At 52.9% G+C, this 23,474-nt stretch overlaps 1 protein-coding gene across 1 annotated transcript in view; it reads right to left on the bottom strand.

Moving 5' to 3' along the window:
- The window catches only part of SLC6A6 (solute carrier family 6 member 6), an 83,206-nt gene that overhangs the window by 53,992 nt on the left and 5,740 nt on the right, over positions 1-23,474 (bottom strand). Inside the window, exon 2 of the mRNA XM_045991763.1 lies at positions 16,470-16,507. The gene's annotated coding sequence lies outside the window, so the exon portion shown is untranslated. The remainder of the gene's footprint in view (positions 1-16,469; positions 16,508-23,474) is intronic.

The following is a 23,474-nucleotide window of genomic DNA, read 5'->3' on the forward strand; positions in this document are numbered from 1 at the left end:
AGCAAACTGAGGCCCCAGACCCATAGCCAATGAACAAGAACCATGAGCCTCTTTCACAGCTGGGCCATTGGAGCTGAAGAAAAACTCATTTCAGAGGGAAAAGTGAGGTTGGAAGGAGGTGAGGGAGGGCAGGGAGGCTCCCAGCATCCCGACCCAGTCGAACACAGTGGGTGCCAGAGGCTGAAGGCAAAGCTTATTCCCAACCTGGCTGGACCCGTCGCGTTGGCGGATAGTGGTGTGGCCGCAGGGGCAACTCCCAGGCTACGAGACAGTGCCTAACAGCAGCTACTGCTCGGCTAGATGAAAATTCAGCATTGAAATCCCTATCAGGGGTGGGGTGGGCTCAAGGGAAGGACATTTCTACATGGTGCAGACCATGCCCCAGAGCAACCCCCAGACAGCCTCCACCTCCCTTCACCTCCCACTCTAATTCCACCTGTGGCCCGATCACGTCTGCAATGAGCATGGTGCCTCCCTATGGCCGGTCACCCATGCGGCGACACAAAATGAGGCCACCTCAACCACTGGGGACTCCCCGGAGGCATGCCCCCAGCTCAGCCAAGCTTCTTTTGAGCCCATCCCACTGCCTACCATGTCGCCTTCCCCTCAAGAACTATCAGTGGCTCCCAGCTGCTTGGAGAATCATCTATTTCCTCACCTGGAATCCAAAGCTCGTGATACTTTGGACACTGTCACTGGCCCCAATCTCTGCCACCTTACCTATCCTTCCGGTCCTGCCCCAGTCTCGGGACCTCCTCGTTTTTTCTCACTAGCCCATGGAGTGCTGTGCTTTGTGGGTTCCCTTATGTTTAAGAGGATCCCACCCACCTTTAAGACCTGGCCCAAGTGTCATCCCTCCAAGAAGCCATTCCAGCCCACCCCCATTTCCCCCCTTGCCGCCTCTGGCCTATGTCACCTCACCATTCACTGGGGGCTGGGCTCCTGCTCAGACTTCAACCCTGGACAAAGTTCAAAGTCCTCCTTGGGAAAACTCAGTTTCTTCATCTGTAAAGTGGTCCCCATAACCTGTGAACCCATGCCTTGCCGAAGTCTCTGGGCTGCGCCGTTGGATGACCCCAGCTGCCTGAACGTCGCCAATTGCCCGTGACTCTGGCTGAAAATCCAGATGCCTGGACCTGCCCCGGACTTCCTGACTCTGAATCTTCAAGGTCATTAAACCAACCCTCCAAGGGACTCTTAGAATCAGGTGAGGCTGGGAAGAGTGGTGCTAATGAACTGGGAGATGACCGGTAACATGTAAAACAAAACCAACCAGTGAAGGAGACTATCACTGCCTGATGATAAGGCACGCCAGCAGGCAACGGCTGTGCGCACACACCGTCTGCGTAGCCCCTGCCAGGACTAGGAACAGCTGGGGACTGGGCCGGCTGGGGTTCATTTCCGCCAGCCCCAGTGAGTCCCAGGACGACCCCAGAACCATGTGCCCAGACTTGACAATCCACCAGAGGCTCCCCTATTCCCTTTCGCCACTGCACCTTTACAGTAGCCCATTTTACAGGTAAGAAAACCGAGGCTCGGAGAGGAAAACAGGAGCTGGCCAAAGTCACCCAGTGAACAAGTGACAGAATCTGAACCAGGGACAAGGCAATGCTCCCTCTATGCTGAAGTTAAAAAGAATTTGAGAAATCAAAGTTGGGGCTGGCAGATGGATGCCCTGTGACTTCTGGGGCAGGGAGCTGGTGGGGTATGTGATGCTGGGGGAACAGGCATCAGAGGCTCCCCGCCCCACCCAGGGGGCAAATCCAGCACAGCAGAGCTTGGGCAGCATCTCCAAAGAGACACGGAGTACTGGGCAAATCACCTGGGACTTGGGGGCCCCTAGCTGTTACCCCAGCACAGTGGAAGTCATTTTTTCCCTGAAGTAGAGGCAGCAGGTGGGGCCTTCTGAAACAGAGAAGCAGGCACCTGTCCCTAAAGCGTCAGCTCCCCAAACCCAAGGAACAATAGCAGGAAGGACCCAGTAGGCCCAGGTGAGGCCCCAGCTCTGCCAGGGGCCACTGCTTGACCAAGGCAGCACCGGGTCTTCCCTGGGCCGTGGTTTCAACCAGCTGACCTGCAGATCTTAACAGCTCACACCTAGAGGGTCCCATAACCATCCCTCCCACACACACGTGCACACGGTGTACATGTGCACACACACACATCTCTCTACAAAGGCTATCTCTCCAGCAGAGGGAAACACACACCACAGACACACCTGTCTGTGACTTAGTTTCCTCAGATACAGAATGAGGACAGAAGCAGCACCTACTTCTTAGGGTTGCTGAGAGATGAATGAGCGAACAGACTACTTAGTACCTGAACAAAGCGTGAGCTATCAGCATGAGGACCCCGAGACCAGGGACAGCTTGGGTGCCCTACTGGGCACCTTCCAGATCCCCTCCAGAACCAGGACCACTGTTCGAATGCAGGTCAGCCAGTTCTGAGACATGGGGCAGCCCCCCTACCCAAACACTCCTCTTCCCAGCTGCCCCTTCCCTTCTATCCAGCCTCCTCTTCCACAGTGGGTACCCTCCCAGAATAGCTGCTGACCGTGGGACTGTGTGGGTCCTGTGGGCTGGTGGCTCCCTGGGGGATCTGGGCACGGATATGGGCCCTCCCTATCACCTCCCCTAGCTTGCCTCGGTGTGGGGTCGGGAGAACAGCTCAGGCAGCTGCCCCCAGCAGGGGAGTTAGACCAAGGCCTGCAGCGTTCCAGACCAGGTGTCCATACCCCATGCACAGTAGTGCTGGCCAAGCGGGGGAGGCGGAAGTTACAGGGCCTGGGGCCTGGCCTTGAGAGCCAAGTTCGTTCCACGAACACTGCTGGGAAATGGGCTGCAGAGTGTCCCCGTGGGGGGGGGGGGGGTGCCGACTGGCCACTTAGAGCAGAGTAGCCCAGCGGCCTCCCCGCTTCCTTGCACGGCTGTGAAGACGACCTCTGGGAGGAGCAGCAGCTTGGTGGTATCCCCCCGATTGGCTGCAGCTACGGATTCTGGGATCCCTCAACTCCTAGCCGCCTCAAAACCCTAAAGGTCCTAGTTGGAGGTCCCTGGGTGCCCGAGACCCCTCAACTGGCCATCATTAATGAATGACAAATCAGCCCCAAACCCCCAATGCCCAGAATTTAGAGATAAGCAGGCTGAGGCTTGAAAAGAGGAGGGAGGGGGCTTTCCAGGAAGACCCAAGTTGGACCCTGCTGTGGGGCTCTGGGCCCTACTGTGCCTCTTTCCCCATCCCTAAACTGTGGCTGATAACGGCACCACCCCCTCAGGGCGCAGGGGAGATTACACAAGCTGATGCACATAAACCACCCAGTACTGGGCCAGGCGCATAGATGGGTCATGCTAAGACGTCGCGAGTGAAGGCAAACACGGTTCACGATGGAGACACTCTCAGGGAACTGCCAGCTAGCAGAAAGGCAAGACAAAACCAATTATGGTAAAAGGTCTGCCAGCCCCAGGGTGGGCTACACCCGTATTCAACCCCAATTTCTTCTGTGGATGTGTACGAATTCAGAAAATTAGACACCGTGATCAGATCTCATGTGCCCGTTTTACAGGTAGGTAAATTGAGGCCTAGGTGCCAAAGCTTCGGTCTCCAGTGTTTCAACTCAGGTTCTAGGCCTCCAGTTCCCCTGCCTGCTCCTACTGTTTTGGATGCCTAGGGCCAGCTCAACTCCTTATTTATTTGGGGAGCTCCTTCCCAGGCCCAGGCCACACAGAGCACCAAATCCCACAGAGGTCTTTGACCCCAAGGGAATGCCCTGCCTGTTTACCCGGCAACCTACCTCGGGTCAGCTCAGGGGCTGAGGTTCTATCAAGCCAGGATTTGGTCGGAGGCAGTGGGTAAACAGAGGATCCACTGGTGGTCTGGGGTGGGCGGCCTGGGTGAACAGTTCTTGGCAAGGGGAGCCATGGCCCACTCCAAGCTGGATGCCCTCGGGAAAGACCTTGTTCCCACCAGGCCTCCGGCTGGACCACTCAGATCGGAGCAGTGAAAGGCTCTCACATTTGCCCTCTGCTCCCTCTCTCCTGAGTGGACTCCCTGGACACAGTTTCCTAGGTAACTGAAGCTGTTGGGGACCTCCCAAGCTTGAAATCACAGAAAGGCAGCCCAGTAAGGTTCTGTAAGGGGACAGAGGCTCTGTGAGCAGATGGGACACAGGTGGACATGCAAACGTGACTTACCCCAGGCACCGGGAAATTGGGGGCATCGGAAGCCCTAGAGAGTATAAAAGATGCCCAGCACGTCGGCTATGGGCCTCAGAATATCTGCTCACGAGGTCACAATGCCCCTTCCAACACAGCCCACATGCCCAGAGATGGAGTACTCCAGAAAAACGCCAGCAATAAGGAGGGTCCTTTAGCAGAACTAAAGCGAGGGGAGGTTCTTTGGTCATAGAACTTACTGTCTCTATACATCATTGCCTGGGAGACCCTTTGCTTTCACAGCTTGGTGCATTCTTACAGGCCATTTCAGGCCCCCAGAATGCACATCCTTCCTCCTCTCCACTCTCAAATGACACCTCCTCCAGGAAGCCTTCCCTGACCATCCCCCATCCATCTCCCCAAAGAACAAGCTGCTCATTCCTCAGCTGTGTAGCCCTAGTTTCTTCCTCCCACGCCCAGGGGATGCTCCAGGGCAGAGGGTGGGCCTCCTCCCTAGAGACAGCGAATGAGAAGGACCCTAGTGTACCTTCGTCATAGCAACCTTCTGTTCCAATTCCAACTGTTCTTACATCCTGGAAACAAAAATAGTTACAGCTAACATTATGTGCCTGGCACACTCTGTTGGGCATTTGATAATATTCTAGCTGGTAGTAATTTTTTAATCATGCTAAATATTTTTTCTTACGGCATTTTAAACCACTTTTCACTGATTCTAGCTGCTTGCTTTTCTCCTATAATCAGTCCAAAAGTAATGAGACTTCATGACCTTTTTCAGAGACTCTCGTGGAACAAAAAAACACACTCTCAATGCGAGCATGGCAACGCCAGTTCTGGAGAGCTCCCTGGTTTGAGCAACTGTGTGTGCCCAGCTCAGTGCCTGACACTTGGGTGCCGAATATTTACCCAGTCCTTACCAACTGTCCTGTGAGATGAGGAATCTTACCCCGTATGAGCTCAGAGGGGTTGTGTTACTTGACCGAAGTTGCACAGCCAGGAAGAGGCAGGGTTCCAGAACCCTGGGTCCTCAACCACTGGGCTCTGGGGCATCTCTTGGCTCTGGCCTTTGACACCAGGAAGTCCCCCTCTTCACTTGACTTAACACAGGAGGAAACTGAGGCCAGCAGTAGGCAGGGGTGTCATTCTGCACACTAACCAGCTAGGATCGGAATCCAGGTCTCTCGAGCAGGCCCAGATCACAGGTCCCCAGCCAGCCTAGACTTCGCAACAGCTGGACAAAAAAATCCACCTCTGGGAGGCAGCTTTGTACAAGGCCCTCCCATTTCATTTTGTATACCTGCAGGGATTACTAAATACTGGCCCCTCAGGCTAGAGAGAATGTTAACCATTTCAATTCACGCTACCTAGAGCAATTAGGAGGCTAATAAGGAATTTGTGAAGGGAAGGGGCTGAGCCCTGGGCGCATTCCCCACCCCCACCTCCCCTGAGCTCCTCTCACCCTGACCCTCCCGCATTGTCCCAGCATTGTCCCATCGTCAGGGGCAGCCCCGGGACTTAATCAGCTTATTCACCCTCTAGATAGCCCAGCAGATCAGAAAAGTCTCCTTTCACTCCTTGGGGACAAGGATACCTGAGATTCAGGCCACAACTATAAATAGTCAAGAAATCCGTCCTTTTAAACTGACTCATCTATTTATTTGGTCAGTTGGTTCCCGCTGACCCCCGATGGTGGAATTCTACATAATTCCTCCCCAGCGCGTGGTCAGGGTCGGGGAGAGGGGGGGGAGAGGAGGAGCCCTCCGGTCCTCTCCAGCTTTGTTGTCTGAATCCCCGACAGGCACCACCCCCTGTGAGATGCTGTTCCCCAAACCCCCTTTGCTGAGTTCCACTTTGGCCTCTGCTGTGTCGTCACCTTAAAAGGTTGTGGCTGAAGCCTGACTCTGTCACTTGTCCGTGGCAAGCGGTGACCTCAGGAATGTCACTTCCCCTTGGGGCCTCAGTTGCATCATCTGTAAAATGGGCCACCCCGAGGTACACAAGGGAAGGAAGGAGGAAGTGCCTCAGTACCAGCGTGGAGCTGCTCTCAGGAGAAACAGGGCGCCCATGGACAGCCTCCTTTCATTTCACGCAGTTCATCAACGACAACAATGGCTTGGGACAGGAACAAGCACCAGGGGCTCTTCAGTCCCACAGGGAAATGTCAAATGAACAGTTCCTGCATCCGGGGTTCCGTGACACACGAGTGGCCCAGTCTGCTGGCACTGCCACCCCCTCCCAAGGCATTTCACATGCTCCCCAAACCACGTGAGTCATCAAAACTAGGTTAGACATCTCATTAGGGTGGGTTTCCTCCCGGGACCTCTGGCAGCGTCTGCAAAGCTCCTGCAAGCCTGTTGGGGTGAGGGCAGGACTGGGCTGTTTCTCCTCCTGAGCAGAAGCCAGTTGTCAAGACAACCAAACAACAGTCACTACCTTTAAGGGGGCACCTGCAGCACTCACTAAGGACTTCGGGCTCCAGACTAGCTCCCCGAAGTGAATCAAGACCGCAGCACTCACCAGGGCATTGGGGTCAGCAGCCAAGACCTCCCACCCACCTCCTCTCTTCTCCCCTGCTCCCCCCAGAGCAAGACACTATAGCCCAGCCGCACTGCACTCTCTGCATTCCCTTTTCCGGGGTGCTTCCCTCTACCCTCCACCTGTAAATGCCCTCCCCTGCTTGGGTCTGCCTGGCATGCTTTTGTCACTCAAGGCCTCTGAGAAAGTTCTGTGAACTCTATGTGCCCAAAGCTCCTTCAAGAGACCCCACCAAGGCACAGCTAATCTGTCCCCTCACTGGCCAGACAGAGAGAGGCTCAATTCTGGGTCCCCAGGGCGTGGCCCAGAGTCTGGGCCACAGGAAAAGTCCTCAAGTCTCTCCTGACTGAATGAACTGACTTTCAATTCTCGGTTTTCAGATGCTTACAGGTTTTCCCCAAACTTCCCCAGACATCAAAGTTTTCGCCCGGGCCTTCCCCCACTCAGCAGGGCTGGAAGGGGTTTGAAAATACAGACGCTTCTCAAATGAAACATAAGAGCCAGAGGGAAAACAAGAGGTCTGCCCCCCCCAACCACGACCTTATTATGGAGGTGGGAGTGTCCGTCTATGAGAAGACAGATGAGAACACAATCTATTGCGGTCATCACTCCACGAGGTATTACAATAAACCATCATGCTACACGCCTTAAGCTCACACAGTGATGTAGGACCATCGTTTCTCAGCAAGACAGGAAAAGAAAGGCTCACACTAAACTGTAGTGTAACTCGTATGTTCTCCTGTGTCTCCCTCGCTAGGCAGTACGATTCTAAAAAACCGACACTGTGTCCTTTCTGTTTCTATCACCAGCACCTGTCATCATGTTTACGAATATGAAATAAAATTAATTTCTTGAAGAAGGTGGGGGTGGCCCTTCTCCCCCTCAGCCACGAAGCTTTGAGGCCTGGCCACAGGGGGCCCAGCTGACTCAGGCAAGGCCAGAGACGTGGACAGGAATTGGTTACCTCGAAGCAGCTCCTGCCCCCAGGAAACGGTCCAGAGCAGGGGCTGTTCTAGTTCATTTCTTGTAGGCTGAAGAGTTTACTCGTATCTGGACTTTTTAACGTGACTCAATCACCCCGAATATGTAAGCAGCAGGACAGAAAGGGTGGTTATGGGAGGAGTGGAGGCTTACGGTGTCTTAAGGTGATGTGACCTTGGGCATGTCAGTGCACTTCTCCGAGCCTCAGAACGCTCCTCAGGATGAAGGATGGAAAGAACAGGATGGTGGAGGCAGACAGGCTCATGAGAAGCGGCTCATGTTCCCAGACGGCTTCCCTCCTCTCCCTGAGACAAGCCCTGACCTCCTGGTTGTTCACATCAATTGCATTTGGGGGGTGCGGGTGGGGGGGGTCTGGTTCCATTTTGCAACCGAATAATGGTTTGTGTCATCTCTCCCTTCCTGCCTCGTTCCTCACTCTATCCCCACTGTCCAGCAGTGGGCCTCATATACAGCAGGCACTCTACAAGTACTCACCACCTGAGGGACTGGACACAATGAATGCTGAGTAAATGCCCCGATTCATTCAGCTGTAAGCTCCTCACGGGACAGGAAGTCCGGAGGGAATAATCCAGAAAGAGCAGCAGGGCCCCACAGGGCAGCCCACCCCCGCCACGGAAGGAGGACAGGGTGGGGAGCCCGGGCCCAGAAGTGCAGTGTCTCCTGGTCTGGTGGCCGCAGCAGTGTTACAGGGCGCCTTCCTGAGCCTGGCTTCTTCAGCCATGAGGCAGAGAACATCAGAACTTTGCCTCAGGCCCATCCCACGGCAGAGATGAGGATAGGACCCTCAAGTTCTCGGGCATCACAGGTGCTCAACAGGCATCTCCAGGTCAAAATCAGACCTTGTACTAAGTCAACTAGGCTGACCCTTCTGGTTGCCTGGAGGAGGACACAGATGCCCGAGGAGGCAACACCTCCAGGACTCCCATCGAGGAGGACCTGGGCTGGGAAAGGCGCTGCCGCAACGGGGTCACGGGGACCGGCCGCAACCTCAAGCGGCCTGCGGGCACAGCCTCTCGGGGCAGCTGGGGAAGTGACGTGGAGGAGGGTAAGCTTGTCGCAGATATTCATACTGCGAAGTACATACTTAAAACTCAAAACATGACTCAGTTTACCTGAAATTCTAATTGAACCAGAATGCTCTGTATTTCACCTAGCAACCTTATTCAGAGCGTCTGGAAGGATCTTTGTTATACACACACACACACACACACCCTGTAGCCAGCACAAAATATGACATCCAGGCCATAAAAGGCATCAAGCCGCTCTGGCCTCCTGGTCTGAAAACTTCAACCTGAGTACAAATTAAAGATCCTGGGACTTCGGGGTCCCACTCTCCCACAAGCATGCTCTAAGCTGCTTGCCCTATAGCTGCACAGATCTTTTGGGATCCTCTCAGCTCCTCCGTTTCCCCAATTTTTGCAGAGCAGGTGTCCACTCCCAAGGATGTCCTGGTAGTCCTCACCTCATCCTGTCCCGGTTGCTGCCTTCACCCATCCTGCTTCCCTGACAGACACGGCTCATTGATCGTGGTATCCTTCCCACAGATCATGAGTCCCTATCAAAACATGGTCTGTCTCTTTCTGGGCCTGATCTTGTCCGATCTCAGAAGCCAAGCAGGGACAGACATGTTTAGTACTTAGATGGGAAGCCTCTAACTTAATGGGTGAGAGAAAGCTCTCAGGTCAGGGACACAGTGGGGGCAGGCAGGAGTCCCAGAGAAGGTTGGGAAGGAATCAGACAGAAGGCCAGAGCACCACTCAACCTGAAAACAGTAATGAGAACCATGTCCCCCTCACTGAGGCAGGACAGAGGGAGGCAGGCATGCGCCCTTCACAACCCGGCAGCCCTGATGGGACCCACAGAGCGAGAGCTCAGAGGTGATGACAGGAACAAGGATGGGGGAATTCGGGGATGCAAGGCAATGCGGGATGAGGGTCAGAGGGGCCAGTGATTCAAAAGTGCCTCCGCTACTCCTCGGGATGAAGGCCACAGGTTGAGGGGTGAGACTCCATTATGGGAAGACGTGTCCAAGTATATAGCCCCACAGAGACACCCAGCCCAGAGAGGGAGGTGAGGGCCTAGAGAAGGGAAATGACTCATCCAAGGTCCCCCAGCATGTTGGTGGGAAGTGGGTAGATGAAGGCAGTGCTGCAGGTGGTGCTTGGGGCGGCTGGGTCTGAATACTGACCCCGGGTAACCTCCCTGGGGCAGCCAGTCTCTCCGAACCCAGAGGTGTCTCTAGCCTTAGGACCCAGGAGGCTCCTGTTTTGGAGAACGTGGGTTTCTGGACTTAATACTATCTGCTGGCTGAGAACAGACTTCCCTTAAACCCCTCTCAGGTTTCACCTGGGCAGGCAGCTCTCGTCTTTGAAATGCCCTGCTGGTTTCTGAAAACAGCAACAACAACAGCAGCAAACTGTGATATGGTGATTTAGAATAATATAACTATATATGTGGTCTTTGTCCCAGTTGCTGGCAGAGCTCCTAGAACTCTTAGAAATTTCCTAGGTGATGAGAGGGGTGCCTGGGTGGCTCAGATGGTCAATCGCCTGCCTTTGGCTCCGGTCATGATCCTGGAGTCCTGGGATGGAGCCCTACGTCGGGCTCCCAATCTCCCTCTCCCCTCCCCCAAATCCTGCTCGTGCCTGCACACATCAGTGTGATCTTTAAAAAAAAAAAAAAAAAATTCCTAAGTGGTCCAGAGTGAGAAAGGTGTCCTTTGTTATGTTAACGATGACTTTTAGAAGGCACCTAAGGCTAGGGGCTGGTTGCTAGGAGAAGCAACCCTGTGATTAGAAGGTTGGAACGTGCAGTCCCACCCCCCTGACCTTCAGGAAAAGGAGGGGGATTGGACGGGAGTTCCATCACCAAAGGCCAATGATTTAATCAATGGTGCTTAAGTAATGAAGCCTCCATAAAAATTTAAAGGAGAGCTTCCACACTGGGGAACACACGGAGATTTGAAGAGAGTAGCATCTGGAGAGGAGGGCAGGGAAGCCCCAAGCCCCTTCCCCACATTCCTTGCCCTATCTCTTCCTTGTGGCTGTTCTGAGTTATGGCCTTTACTAACAGACCACTAATCTAGTCAATAAAACGTTTCTCTGAGCTCTGCAAGCTGCTCTAGGAAACTAATCAAACCCAAGGAAGGGGTCGTGTAAGCTTCCGATTTCTAGCCAGTGGGCCAAAAAGCACACGAGGCAATCTGAAATTTACAACAGGCAACGGAGTACGCGGTCAGCCTTGGAGGGCTGAATCATTAACCTGCAGATCCAGGTAAAGTGTCAGAAGTGAGCTGTTAAGGTAGGACATCCAGCTAGTGTGGGACAATCGCGTGGTGGTGTGTGTGTCGGCGATGGGGGGGGCACCCATTAGTACTGTAACCTCTCTCCTGTTGGGGGGGGGGCCAAACCCATGTGCCCACTGTTGGGACTAAGAGCCAAGACAGGAAAATAAACCAAAGAATCTTCTCTCCACCGAAGGCCCAAGCTTTCCCACCACAGGTGAGGCCAGAAGAGGCAGCTCCCGCTAGCCCTGGTCGTCCAGAAGCCCTAGCGTCCAGCAGCTGCTGTGTGGAACGGACGACAAGCCAAAGGCGTGGACTAAAGCCCGGGCTCCCTGTCCTGACCCATGGCTGACCTCGAGCTGGCCGCTGACCTCGTGAGCCTCAAATTTCTCACCTGTTACGCAGGGACAGTAATAACTATGCTACAAAATATTGCAAGTATTAAGATGGAAAACTTCTCTGAGAACTGCGAAGGGTTGCACATGCTAGTACCGTCTCTATGTTCAGACCACCCTAACAGAGGTGTTAAAAGTAACCCTAACAGCAACAGTAAGAACAGCTATCACAGCACCAGGTACTGGTACGGGCGACGTGCTGGCGACGTGCTTTCGTAGACCTTCTTTCCTGATCCTCAACCAGAGAGGAGAGATTCTACCTCGTGTCTATTTGACAGAGACTCCGAGGGCCCAGAGAGGTTAAGTCACCTGCCCTGGGTCACACAGCAAGGTAGAGGCCAAACACCACTGACACCCAGACTCACTGGACAGCTGAGTTGGTCTTAACCACATCTCTCCTCTCTCTAAAGGGTCTAGATGGATCAACCTCCAAGAACGGTCCAGTATCCCTAACACATCTTGTTTATTGACTTTTTAGTTTCTTCCCCAAAAGAGGAAGGCGGGCAGACTGACTACTGCTTCTCTGGGATGGGTTGTTTTAAATCTGCTGCTCCCTGAAGCCCTGAAGGCAGGGGCACCCCAGGGAAGTGGCCAGCTCCACTCCCCCTTGGGGCCTGCGGGCTGTCACCGAAGACCGGCAGAGGCTTCAATTAGGGCAATTTCTGAGGGTCAGTGATTTGGCAACAGGTGCCCAGCACGTTCAAAATGCACACCCCCTCCAGGCTAGCAATTCCAATTTTCTGAACCAGACCGATGCATAAAGATACCCCGAGATAGTCACTGCATTTGGTTTTGCAACATGAGAAAGTTCTGGAGACTGGCTGCACGACAATGTGAATATACTTAACACTCCACACTACAGACCTAAAAATGGTCGAGATGGTTAATTTTGTGTTATGTGTATTTTACCACTATTAAAAACAGAAAGGAAAAAAGAATGTTCACAGCACAGTGGTTTACATGAAAGAAACTACCAGTGGCCAATCTCTCATCACTAGGGGATTAATTAAATAAATGATGGTTTACCCAAACAAATCAAAACTAATTAAGAACAGGGGTGGGGGGTGGGAGCGGGGGGGGGGGGGGGGGGGGACGGTCAGCAAACTTTGGCCCCTGGACCAAATCTGGCAGGTTGTTTTTGTAAATCAAGTTTTAATGGCATAAAACAACAGCCACTCATTTGCATTTCATCTGTGGCCGCATTCTGGCTACAACAGCAGAGGTGAGACTGAGATCAGTGGAGGCAAAACCACAGGCCCCTAAGCCTGAAATACATCCTATCCAGGCCTTAAAAAAAAAAAATCTGCTGACCCTGACTTAGAAGACGTAAGACCCAGAAAAAAACACTAAGAAAGGGGGGGTGGCGCCGGAAGTTGTCCCCATTATGGCCACACTGTGAGTTCAACTTTATTTTTATTTAATTTTTTAGAAGTTTTTTGGATATATATTTGAGGGACAGAGAGAGAACAAGCAGAGGGGAAAAACAGAGGCAGAGAGAGAAGCAGACTCCCTCCTGAGCAGGGAGCTTGATGTGGGGCTTGGTCCCAGGACCCTGAGATCCTGACCTGGGTGGAAGGCAGACACTTAACCACCTGGGCCCCTCCAGGTGCCCTCAACTTTAAAAGGAAATGTGTATTTACCCACGTGTTTACAAATTCACTGTGAGATGGTTATGTCCGCATGGCAGGAACAGAGATGAATTTTATTTTCTTCTTTTGACTTTTCTGTGCTCTCCAAATTTTCTGTATTAAAAATACATTACTTCCCAACACTAGAAGAAATGAGAATCTGTGGCCCTACAAAAACGTTAGCTAAGGCTACAGTGACAATCCCATGTGGGTATAAATGTATCAAATCCAAATGTCTTTTTAACACCTTAAACTTACAAAATGTTGTAGGTCAAATAGATCTCAGTTTTTTAGAATGTATCATTTTTATGATTGGGGCAGACAAACAGTAAATACCATTTTCTCACTGTCTTGGCCCCTCCAGGGAGCGAGCAAAGAGGGTGATGCTCTCTCTGGAGGGGTCACAGGTCCATTGTATGAACGCCCCCCTCCCCCTGCTGGAGTTTACAACGTGGGGGAGTGGTGTCCAGGAGGGGGCGGGGCTTAGAAGCCACGTGGGCATTCTTGTAACAAGCCCAGAGAGGTCCCCCTCCAGCTAAAAGGCCCACAGACGCCCAAAAGGGTGGATGTGATCTTCAGGTGAGGTGAGTGAGGCAGGTTGCTCTAGGGGATCCCAGCCAGGGAGGTGAAATTAGAACATATACTCGGGTGCTGGGTATGGATTTTGTTAGGCCTGTTAAATGCTTCAAACTCCACCGCGACGACACAGACCATTACCTCGATCCCATACTCGCTGTCTAAGACTCCTGGGGGCTCTCACTGCTCCATCTTACAGGTGGGAAAGCTGAGGCTTGGAGGAGTTCAGGGACTCTCCGCTCCAGGTCACAGAGTTGGCACAGGATGGAGACAGGATTTGAATCCAGGACTGTCTGATTCTCCAGCTCCACGGACTTTCCACGATATGGATTGTCCCCATCAGGAATCCATTTTTTGGCTGCTTCCTTAGTAACTCAGAGACGGCTAACAACCGACAAACATCTATGTCTCAGCTACCGTCCAGCTGTACACGCCCTGCGAGGGGCTAGAGTGAGTGATTGCCATCCCTTTTTTACACAGGAGCCTGGAGGCCTCAGTGAGGATGGCCACACAGCTACATGCCTGGTAGTGCTCCGGCTTCAGAGGGAACAGCTTGGGTTCCCTAAAGACCACCCCCTCCAAATCCTGCTGCCTGCCATACCGAATAGCCATGGTGCCCTTTCGGAAAGAGTAAGCCACGAGGGCCATGTGGAGGAGGCATCACACAGGCCTGAGAGCAAACCCGCTTCTCAGCCTCCAGGGGATTTCCTGTGAAGTGTGGATGGATCAGCAGACCTCAAAGAAGAGGAACAGTGGCTGGCTTCTATCTGGGCATAGCCTCTAAAGCCGCCTGCCCCGATGGGGGCTGGGCACCTTGCAAAAGACTTTATCTGGAAGCAGAACCCATACTCCAGCTTCGCAGTAGCCGGCATCTGGCTTCCTGGGCTGCCCAGGCTACTCATTAACAAGTACAAGGCCTTGGGAATGGGCCTGCCCAGGAGTCTGCTCCCAGTCTGGGGGGAAGGGAGAGCAGTGCTGGCTGGTATGCACACCAGGGTCAGAACAGGGGCGGGTTCAAATCCTTCCTTGCTGTGTGACTATGGTGGGGGCGGTGGGGGGGGGCAGTCAAGTCACCTCTCTGTGCCTCAGTTTCCCCATCTGTACAATGGAGATAATATCAGTGTCTAACTCCTAGGGCTACTCTGAGGACATGGGTCTGTGAAGTACCTAGCAGTACCTGATACACAATAGGTGCTCAATAAATGTACCTGCCGTTTTTACAAGAACAGCAGCACCTGTCCTGAGATTGTTGTGGGCAGAAATGAGCCACTACACAGTAAATCTCTCTGACAGCGAATCGAGGGTGCTGGTTAGAGAGTTTAGTTACGTGTTCGGGATTATCCTTAGTGACATTTGTGACCAGTATGGCAGTGCCTCTGGAGGCCGACACAGACTAGAACTCCATGCCCTCTTAGCAGCTAGCCAGGGAGGTGTCCTGGGCCACCAGTGATACACCTGCCTCATGTCACAGCATAAAGAACAGAAGGTCCTGTTCTTTATGGGGTCATGGGGCCCGGGGGCGGGGGGAATGCCTGATTTTAGGGATGGGGTCAGGTCCACCATGGGTAGCAATGGGCCAGGGTCTTCATGGCCTTTCTCCTAGTCTTGGCTTTTTAGGTGACCCCCAATCAACTGAACTCTTGAGTCTGGACCAGGACGAGCTTGGTCAGGGCACTACCTACCCTCCTGAGAGAAATTTCTGCCCAAGAAGCTACGGTTTTCCCATTCCAGAACAGAGTCTATAGTGGGTCATGGAATCAACTCAATGGGTCAGAACTATCATTTTTATAAAAGAGAATAGAACAGAGCCCTAAAGATGCTGAAAATGTGAGTTATTTTGTGGGACTGGTTTCACTTTCAAGCATGTGTGTGTGGGTAAGCACGGGTGGCATCCTGTCGTAAAATCTATTTCTTACCAAATGTCATGACGAAAAGACTTCCAAAAACCCCCCTAGTAAGGATGTTTTAGATCAAGGTGAAGAAGTCATCTGCAGAAAAGTCAGGTTCCCGCCCCATTAAACCCCTTTTAAAATCATTGTGATCCTGAACTGGGGGTGGGGGGGGAGCTTCTGTAAATATGAGACAGTCAGCAAAACGTCATTTAGGTCTGTAGATTAGATAACAGAATTGGGTCAATGTTAAACGTTCTGGGGTTGATAATTGCATGTGCTTGTATAAGAGAATGAAGGGCCTTGCTCTTACGAAACACGTACGAAGGATTAGGAGGGTAAAGGGGCACTGCCTGTAATTTACTCACCAATGAGTCAACAGAAAAAAAAGAGTTTTAATGTGGTATTTTTATAACATACACAGAGAAATGAAGCAAATGCAGCAGATGTTAACGAGGGGAAGGAAAATCTCAGTGAAAGTTATATAGGAGTTCGCTGTCTCCTCCCTTCCACTTTTCCAAAGGTTTTCAATTCTTTAAAAAGAAAAACTTTAGGAGCACCTGGGTAGCTCAGTTGATTGAGTCACCCACTCTTGGTGCCGATCTTTTGGGTGGTGGGAGTGGGATCAGCCGGCGGGGAGGGGCTCTGCACTCAGCAGGGAGTCTGCTTGAGGTTGCTCTCCCTGTCCCGCCCCTCGTGCACGGGCGCAAGTGCGCAAGTGCTCGCTCCGTCACTGTTCAGTGGCAGAGCCAGGATGGGGTCTGGGCCAGACTCCAACATTCGTGCTCAGCATCAGCAGGGCTGTTTCCCTGGCACAGGCAGGCGAAGGGGGCCAACCTGGGCTATGAACCCACCACCCAGAGGTGACCTGTGGACGAGGTCCCGGAGCCCTGGGGGTTCTGCTTCCTCCTCAAGCCTGGAGGGAACATTGAGGGCCTGAGGACCCCACACGGTGAGATGCCAACACCACGGAGAGGTCAAATGTCACTTACGTTTTGGAGGCTCCTCAGCAAGGGCTGTTGGTCTGGACCTAATACAACGAGAGGAAACACAGAAGGAAAGACAAGATGTGGTCAGCCTGGGACTGTACGCAGGACCCGGAGTCTTCAAGTGCGACTGCACACCGGGAGGGGCCAAGTCAACACTGGGGTGTCCCCGCATCCCTGCACACATACATGCTCACACGCACACCTGCAGACATGCGCGCGCGCACACACACACACACACACACACACACACCCCCGGCTCCTGGAACTGTCAGCAGTAAGAACTAGTGGCAGCAACCGTTTAGCCCCTGCCCCGCCCTGTCCTGCCCCAGAAGCCTACACTCCCGGGAGCCCCACAGAAGCCTAGCCATGGGCCCAGGACTATTCCCGTGTAGAAGCACAAGGATACGCGACAGCCAGACAGAGGGGCTGAGGGAGGCCCTGGGGGCCCCAGATTCTTGGAAAAGATGATAACTCATCGACTGGTTAAAGGCTCCAAGAATCACCGTGCCAAAGGAATCTGTTGAACTCTGCTGAGTCAAGCAGTCCCCAATGTGAATGACCCCAGAAGCCTTGTTTTTTTTTTGTTTTGTTTTGTTTTGTTTTGTTTTAAATAGAACACCTCCTGTTCTTTGGCACTGGGTTTGGGAAAAAATGTGAGTTGGGGAAGATCACAGCTGCCTCACTCCACCAGCAGAGCTGTGCTGGAAGGCTCCCCTGGTTTCCTAGAATATAAAAATTCAGAAAACCAGGAAATGGCTTCTTATCAACGAAGATCACACATTTCAATGAACAGGTATATGGATCAGCAGAGCAGGGAAGGCTATTTACCCTTGGTGGGAGGGCAGAAAGAGGCCTGAAGGGTGGACAAGTCTTTCCTTAATGTACCTGAGGACCCTGCCCTCCCTTGGAGCCCCTTCCTCAGACTCAGAAACATGGCCCTAGCAGTCTGCAGAGCTCCTGGTCCCCCAAAAAGAAAGCCTCATTGCAATGGCAGCGCCCCCACATTCAACGGGCTCACCTAGGTGCCCAGCGAACGTTCAGGGCACCGTGGGGTAGGAATATTCAATCAGTAATTCGGTAAGGGGCGCCTGGCTGGTCTTGCGGTTTTAAGTCCGAGCCCCACGTTGGGGGAACAGATTACTTAAAAATAATACATATATATTAAAATTTCTTGAGCACCTTCTATGTGCCAGGCACTGTTTTAGGCCCTGGGAACCCAGCAATAAACAAGATAGCTGAAGGCCCTGATTTCACGGAGTCCAGAACCCCATGGTAAAGGCCAACATGCAGCACGGACATCACAGAGGCTTCGTTTTCTGGGGGAACACATGGCGCGGTGAAGGCAGGTGTGGATTAGTCATGCCCACAGCAGGTGTGGGTGCCAGGGGACCGTGTAACTTGCTATCCCGGATTACATCAAGGGAAGAGGGACAAAGGGTAAGATGAAGGTAGCGTGTTTAATGCACATTTATAAGCAAAATGTTGAAGGACCCAGGAAAAGGAGTGTAATTCTATCTGGTTCGAGACCTTAGCAGTTGCAATGAGGGCAACCCAGCTCAAAGAGGAGGGTAAGAACGGCACTAAGCCCCCGTGTGTGTGGCCTGCTGGCACCCATGCTCCTTCTGGGAGGTGCCTCACATTCCCTCCACCTGGACACCCATCTGGACACACTCACACCCACTCTCAGCCCATAGGGTTCTGGGTGGGCATGTGAGCAGGGCCTAGCCAATCAGAGGGGCTGTGACCATTGGCACAAGGACAAGCACCTGGCCAAGCGTGGGCAATGAGAGTGATAACATGGGCTCATGCTAAGAATACTGGGAAAAAAGAAGGCTCATTCTAGGCTGAGATGGCTATATTGGGAGGGGATGCATCCTATGCAGCTGACAGTACCCCGAGGAGAATAAAACCAACAGAGGAGTCCAGGAATGGACAGAAAGATAAAGTCCTCATGACATATCTCAGCATCTGTATCCAATCATGCCTGAAGTATGACCCTGGGGCTTTTCAATTAAGAGTCAGTAAATGTTCTTTCTTTTTTTTCTTTCTTTCCTTCCTTCCTTCCCTTCCTTCCTTCCTCTCTCCCTCCTTTTTTTAGTTAGTTTGAACTGATTTCTACCATTGCAGCTCTAAGAATCCAGACCTATGCTCTACCTCAGATATGCTGTGTAACTTCATGCATGCCCCATTAACTGATAGTCAGGCCATCAGAAAAGTGGGGCACAGATGAAATGACACCTGAGGTCCCCCTGCAGCCCAGGAACCCTCAGCCTATAGCAAAGGTTAGGAATGACCCTCCTGGGCCCCTGGGCATCTGGCAGCAGATGGAAAAATCAGCCCTTCTCACAGGTAAGCCTGGAGGGCATCTTAAAACTTGCTGAGTCCCACCCCCAGGGTCTGAGTCAGCAGGCCTGGGGTGGGGCTCCTGATTCTACATTGTAATAAGCTCCCAGGTGATAACCGGACCTCACATCCCGTGACCACATTTCCCGAACTTAGACTCTAAATCTGTTCTGCTCTTTCCAGTTGCTTGGGGCACATGCCCCGTGTTAAAAACAAAGCCCCAGACAAGCAGAAGATCTCGGCAACCTCAGTCCTCAATGAGATATCTCCGCGCTGCAAGAATGCGCATTTAAAGAACTACCGTACCAAGTCCCAGCTTCTACCCATCCCACTGCCGATGCTTCCAGGCAGCCCTCCACCCTGGGATTCTGTGTAACAGTGAGAAGGAGCCTTCTTGGGTTCCAGCAGCTCCACAATTATTTTCTAGGAGCTGCGAGCACCCCCTCAATGGTTCCCCATACCAGGCAAATGCCAGCACCCAGTAAGTCCCACTTTAGACCTGATCCTGACATGGCCTCGGGCTGCCCTGCTGTCAGCTCGGTAGGGCTGGCCCTGGGCTCTCCCTAATTTACATCCGACTTGGCTGCCTTGAAAATGCCTCCTGTGGCTTTTGGACCTGCTCAGCAGAAAACGGCTTCCCCACCAGCATCCTTTCCAAAGTGGCGCTGGCCCAGAGGGCCCTGGCTCAGCCACCTCCCAGCTGTGTGGCCTTGGGCAAGTTACCCACAGTCTCTGGGGCTTCACCTTTTCACACGCAAAATGGGAATAAAGGTATCTCTTGGGATGGGTGGGGAGAAGATCTTGCCCAGGCACCTGGCCTGGCTTAGGGAAGGGCCACAGGCGTCCAAGAGCTGGGATGGACTTCCTTTACTCAAAGTGTGGTCCCCAGACCAGCAGCCTTGACAACAGCCTGGGAGTTGGGACAGAAATGCAGAAATCTCAAGGCTCCATTTGGTCGTCCCACATAGAAAGGGGCATCTTAACAAGCTCTCTCGGCATGTTTATGACTTTCAAGTCTGAGGAGCCCAGGTACATCACTGCTATTGTCGCCGTACCCCAGGACTGAGCCAAGGTAGAGCAACGACCCCCAGGCTGGGGGAACCGCAAGCAGGGGTCAGAGGCAATGAAATGTGGGAAAGGCAGAAAGCTTCTCCCATGCCTCTGAGCCCCGCAACTACCGAGGACCCCTCCGAGGTCACGCAGTGAGACTTAAAGAATAGGTACTGATCCCCGGACGTCATTCTTGGGCTCAGCCAAGGAAACAAGATACACTGAAAACATCCCAGGTCTCTGACTTGGGGCTTCTTTCTGGCAGAGTACGGCTGCCGCTGAGCTTCTCGGCCCAAGGCTGGTGATCTTTAGCATTCAAGGGGGCAAATTACCCTCTCCGCCCGGAGCCCACAACCCAGAACTCACAGCAGAGGCTGGCAGTGGAGGGGCTGCCCGGGAAGGTGTGGGTCTCAGCCTGATGTGGGGGTGCACCGAGACCTACATGGAGCCCTGTGGGGGCCGCCTTCCCCAGCTCCAGCCTGGGACTCCACTCCTTACCCAGGAAAGCACTAAGGGTCCCCCCTGGAGGGCTAGAAACAGAGAGCCTGCCTTCGTGAAGCCCTCTCTCCCCTCTGCTACACTGCCAGCTGCCAACCCTGGTGAATGAATGGAGTAGAATGCCTCCACCTGCCCAGGAGCCACTGGCAACACATTTCTATGCCTCCGGAGCCCCACAGAGGAAGCAGCCGGTGGGGGGATTGGTGTGGGGAGCACTGGGGCATGCCAGAGAGTCCGAGGGGGGCTGCCAAGTGGTTATGTCCAGATGTTCAGAGACCCCAGACAATGACCAGAAACAGATGCAAAAAAAAAAAAAAAAAAGAAAGAAAGAAAAGAAAAAAAGAAAAACCACACTGAAAAACACTGGCTTGAATGAGAAAATTCTAGAACTCGCGTCTATGCGGGCAACACAAAACATGTCTGTGGTCCAGAACTGGCCCGGGAGACCATTTTGCAGCAACTGGTATTCTTTTTTCAAACCTGGAACTTGATCCTACACTGAAACCCTGGTGCCCCAGGCCGCTGGGATAATTCATTCAACTATTTTATGATCAGCTCCATGAGGGTATGGCCAGGATTTGGTCTTGTCTGGTTCACCTGCCACATCCCCAGGCCCTAGAACCAATACATATGGATGGAGACGGGCGAACGTAACTTCCAAGCCCGGACCCATTCGGATGTTTAACTACAGGCTCTTATTTCAGGGTAAGAGGGGATCGGAGAGCCTTTGTGTTCTGAGCACCTACTGTGTGCCAGGCTGGACACGGAAGCATCTATCCCTCCCGATGTGAACTCAGGTGAACAAAATAAAAGGCAAGACCACAAAGACCTAACTGTGCGCTACAGAGGCTCTGAGCAAGGTGAGTTGATGGACATACACTTTGTCTTGTCTGCTCCTTTCTGAGTCCTTACTATGTGCCAGGCACAGTTAAGGGGCCAAAGGAAAGCTTCATGAAGCAGATAGCTTCAAGCTGACCTGAAGAGGGGGGATAAGAAGAGAAGGGAGAGGGGTGCCTGTCTGGCTCAGTTAGTAGAGCATGAGACTCTTGATCTCAGGGTCGTGAGTTTGAGCCCCATGGCGGCATGGAGCCTACGTTAAAAATAATAATAATAATTTTAAAAAAATAAAAAGAAGAAAAAAGGAGGAGGAAGGGCCTTGTGGCATGAGCATGGGCAGAGCCAAGGGAGCCCGAGGCTTGGTTTTGGAGCAGAAACCAGCCAAATCACGAGGAAGTGGGGAGAAGTGGTAGCAGATGAGGATAAACACGGGCCAGAGGCCAGATCCTGCAGGGCTTCTCCTGTCAGGCCAAGGAGTGTGAACCTGATTTCACGAAGCACTAGGGAGCCACTGAAGGCTTCTGAGTACTAGAGTGGCATGCACACGGACCGTATGGAGAGGTACCTAGGAGGCATGGAGGCTGGCAAGGAGCCTATTGTCTCAAGTTGTAGGGATATTCCCCCCAGAGAGGAGATACCAAGTGCCATCTGGTGAGAGCATGAATGTCCTTGAAATCATGGCCTGGGTCTTCCCTGAGATCTCAGCAGCCATCACCTCCAGGTGCCAACTGGCTATGGAGCAAGAGGGCAGAGCCCTCAGGACCACCCACTTCCGGTGCCCTTCACCCACCAAGCATGACTTTGCTGAAATCCACTTCACCCCTCCACCCTGCACCCGGCAACAGGCAGGCAACCTGGCTTGGGTTAAAGACCTTCTGCTGGAAAGGGGATGGTGGGACCTGGCAGCAACTGGCTTAGTATTTCTACTGTGTGCAAAGAAGAGCAGTAGGGGAAGGGCAGGTCTCTCCAAATGTCCACCCTAGGAACCCCTCAGAGATGTGGTCCAAGCTTCTGCTTAATGGGGAGGACCCAAGTGAGCAAAACCAGAAGAACTCAATTCTCCTGCCCTCCAGCCCTCTTACAAATTGCCTTGATTCTATCCCACACCACGGCCACGAGCCAGAGCTCCCACAGGAGCCAGGAGGTCCAGCTGTCCAGGACCCCCCACCCCAGTGTCTGCAGGTGTCTCCTGGGCGGTCCAGTCCTAAGGAATCTCGCTCCACCTTCCCATTAGCTGTGTTAAAATTAGGATCTGAATTGTGAACGTGGTCATCAAGAGTTGAGGCGCAAGTGAAAACACCGCCTCCCGATTTACCTGTTGAACAGAATCTCTGAATGGAGGCTGAGTCTGGGGAAGAACCGCAAGTTTGAGAACAATGGCCCTTTTGATAGCTTATCAGCCTCGCTTGGACCTCAGTCTCCAGATCTATAAAGTGGGACGGTGGTCCGAAGGTCCCGAAGTCTCCACGCTCCCTGGCCAGAGGACCACTCTTCCTCAGACCTTCCCCACTTTTCCCTGACCGGACCATGGTCTGCCCTTAGCTAAGCCGCCTGGAATTGTTCACTGACCTCTTCCTGATACAGCTCTTCATCCTTCCCGTGACACTGAGCCACCCGAGCGCGGGGGCTGTCTTACTTATCCTTGCCCTCCTGGCCTTGGCCTCCCGCCTGACACCCCGTAGGTGCTCAGCATGCCTCTGCTATGCTGCCAGGGGATAAGGACCGGCTCAGGTTCTAGTTCCCCTTCCCATTCAAACCCGGCCGTGTGAGCGGCAGCAAGTCACTTTTGTGAGACCGGGCGAACTCATCCAGAAGATGGGGGTAAGAACCCGGAAGTCAGGCACAGGCCTTAAATGCAGGAAGGGAGCTCCGGCATCTACGGTGCTCGATGAGCATCAGTTCCCTCCCAACTCAGAATGCCCAGCAGCCCTGGTCTGCTTCTTTGCCCACCTTCAGGGAACTTCAAAGTCACAGGGCAGGGACGGGCGTGGTGGGGGTGCTTTGCATTCACTGGGCTGGCAACGCTTGCTGTGATTTAACACGGGCCAGACTGGGTCAGTGACTCCCAAATGCAGACCAGCCATTCAGAGTGGCCTGGCAGATTTGTACGTTCTGACAAGCAGCAGTTCCACAATGGCCCTTGTTTGAAGAGTTGAGTGGCAAGAACACTATGATGCCATTTCTGATAACACCAAAACAAAACTACAGCTAGCTTGCGAACACATCCTAAACAGCCCCAGATCCACAAGGAAACCAAAACTGAAATGAAAACTGATCTAG

The sequence above is a fragment of the Meles meles genome, chromosome 20 (assembly GCF_922984935.1).
Source record: "Meles meles chromosome 20, mMelMel3.1 paternal haplotype, whole genome shotgun sequence".
Classification (NCBI taxonomy): Eukaryota; Metazoa; Chordata; class Mammalia; order Carnivora; family Mustelidae; genus Meles; species Meles meles.